Source organism: Schistocerca serialis, unplaced genomic scaffold, assembly GCF_023864345.2.
Source record: "Schistocerca serialis cubense isolate TAMUIC-IGC-003099 unplaced genomic scaffold, iqSchSeri2.2 HiC_scaffold_1225, whole genome shotgun sequence".
NCBI lineage: Eukaryota > Metazoa > Arthropoda > Insecta > Orthoptera > Acrididae > Schistocerca > Schistocerca serialis.
In genome coordinates this window covers 92,501-95,000 of record NW_026047431.1, presented here as the reverse complement: position 1 = coordinate 95,000, position 2,500 = coordinate 92,501, and the positions used below count along the sequence as shown (strand labels likewise).

Genomic DNA, 2,500 nt, shown 5'->3' with positions numbered 1-2,500 from the left:
TTGCACACGAGTCAGTCGATCCTAAGCCCTAGGAGAAATCCGATGTTGATGGGGGCCGTCATAGCATGATGCACTTTGTGCTGGCCCCCGTTGGGCGAAAGGGAATCCGGTTCCTATTCCGGAACCCGGCAGCGGAACCGATACAAGTCGGGCCCCTCTTTTAGAGATGCTCGTCGGGGTAACCCAAAAGGACCCGGAGACGCCGTCGGGAGATCGGGGAAGAGTTTTCTTTTCTGCATGAGCGTTCGAGTTCCCTGGAATCCTCTAGCAGGGAGATAGGGTTTGGAACGCGAAGAGCACCGCAGTTGCGGCGGTGTCCCGATCTTCCCCTCGGACCTTGAAAATCCGGGAGAGGGCCACGTGGAGGTGTCGCGCCGGTTCGTACCCATATCCGCAGCAGGTCTCCAAGGTGAAGAGCCTCTAGTCGATAGAATAATGTAGGTAAGGGAAGTCGGCAAATTGGATCCGTAACTTCGGGATAAGGATTGGCTCTGAGGATCGGGGCGTGTCGGGCTTGGTCGGGAAGTGGGTCAGCGCTAACGTGCCGGGCCTGGGCGAGGTGAGTGCCGTAGGGGTGCCGGTAAGTGCGGGCGTTTAGCGCGGGCGTGGTCTGCTCTCGCCGTTGGTCGGCCTCGTGCTGGCCGGCGGTGCAGGATGCGCGCGCCTGCGCGGCGTTCGCGCCCCGGTGCTTCAACCTGCGTGCAGGATCCGAGCTCGGTCCCGTGCCTTGGCCTCCCACGGATCTTCCTTGCTGCGAGGCCGCGTCCGCCTTAGCGTGCTCCTCCGGGGGCGCGCGGGTGCGCGGATTCTCTTCGGCCGCCATTCAACGATCAACTCAGAACTGGCACGGACTGGGGGAATCCGACTGTCTAATTAAAACAAAGCATTGCGATGGCCCTAGCGGGTGTTGACGCAATGTGATTTCTGCCCAGTGCTCTGAATGTCAACGTGAAGAAATTCAAGCAAGCGCGGGTAAACGGCGGGAGTAACTATGACTCTCTTAAGTAACTATGACTCTCTTAAGGTGACCAAGTGGCGGCGGTGTGGCTGCATCCGGACTTGGCTTTTCGAAGTGCGGTCTTGATGTAGTCGTGCTGCTGCTGCGAGGTGCCTTCCTTGGGTTATGGTTACAGGGAGAGTGATGCGCAATACATGGGCCTAGCCCTCTTAGCCTCTCCTCTCCTGCGGTCTTCTCCCCTTCTCGTGGGCCCGCTGATTTTCGCAGAGTGGAAGACCGCACCAGGGGCTTGGGGGGGTTACCAGCCCCCCCTCGCACTATCCCTTTTTTTAGTTGGGGGCAGTATTCAGAGAAAAAGTGGTGGCCCTTCCGCTGAAGGTGCCACCCCAACTCCCCCAGCACCTAGCCGGCCAACCGGCCGTGCCGAAAATCTTGTAACTTTTGCAGCTGTATACGCCTGTAGTGAGTGCCACCGCAGCTTCACCACCAAGAACGGTCTCGGGGTCCATCGCCGCCGCCAACACCTTGCGGCCGCCAACGCGGAGATCGTCACGGAGAGGCATCGCGCGAGGTGGACGGAGGAAGAAGTCCTGTCGCTCGCTAAGGCGGAGGCCGAACTGTTCCTCGAGAGGGACGCCCGGTTCTTCTTTGTAAATCAAGAGCTCATCAGGATGTTCCCCGACCGAACGCTTGAGGCAATCAAGTGCCGACGGCGGCAAGCTGCCCACAAGCAGCTTGTCCGCCAATTCATGGAGGCGCTTGAGATCGGTCGGGGGGAAGAGCCGGCGTCCCGCCGGGGAGCAGCGAGCCCGCTGCCTGACGCGGGCGAGGCCGCTGCGCCGCCCGTCGACGCAGCCGAGGACTTCGCGGCCGACACCACCGGGCCGCCGCCGGAGGGGCCGACTGACGCCGCCATCTGGGAGCATCTGGCGGGGCTACCCGCTTCCGCCCAGCGTTTCTCTGCCCTGGATCGTGTCATAGGTCTGGGGCGGGGCACGCCGCCCGATGTCATCCTGGGCATGCTCCCGGATGCCCTTGCGTCGGTCGGGTCCAGAGGGGAGAGATCGATCACCAGGACACAGCGGCCGCGCCAACCATCGAAGCGGCCGCCTGCCGCGCCGCCGACGCAGAAGCGCAAGCGGCGCCGCTGGGAGTACGCGAGAACCCAGGATGCCTTCCGACGGTCGCGTGCACGTTGCGTGCGCGGCCTCTTGGATGGCACCCTGCTCCAGCCGCCACCTGCCATCCCTGGTCTGCTGGACTTCTGGGCGGACCTCTTCACCAAGAAGCCCATCTCCACCGCGGGCTTCATTCGTGACCGCCTCCTCCCGCACTCGGAGCCTGTCGCTCCCGAGTGCCTATGGGGGCCGGTCACACATGAGGAGGTCGCCGCCGCGTTGCCGCCCAGGGGATCAGCAGCCGGGCCGGACGGCCTTACCCCAGCGGAGTTGCGGCGCCTGCCGCACGAAGTCCTGGTGAAAGTGATGAATCTCTTCCTTCTGGCCCGTGCCCTTCCGGAACGCCTGCTTCGCGCGCGAACGT

At 63.1% G+C, this 2,500-nt stretch overlaps 1 pseudogene; it reads left to right on the top strand.

The window, feature by feature from the left end:
* The window catches only part of LOC126436012 (large subunit ribosomal RNA), a 7,973-nt pseudogene that overhangs the window by 1,879 nt on the left and 3,594 nt on the right, over positions 1–2,500 (top strand).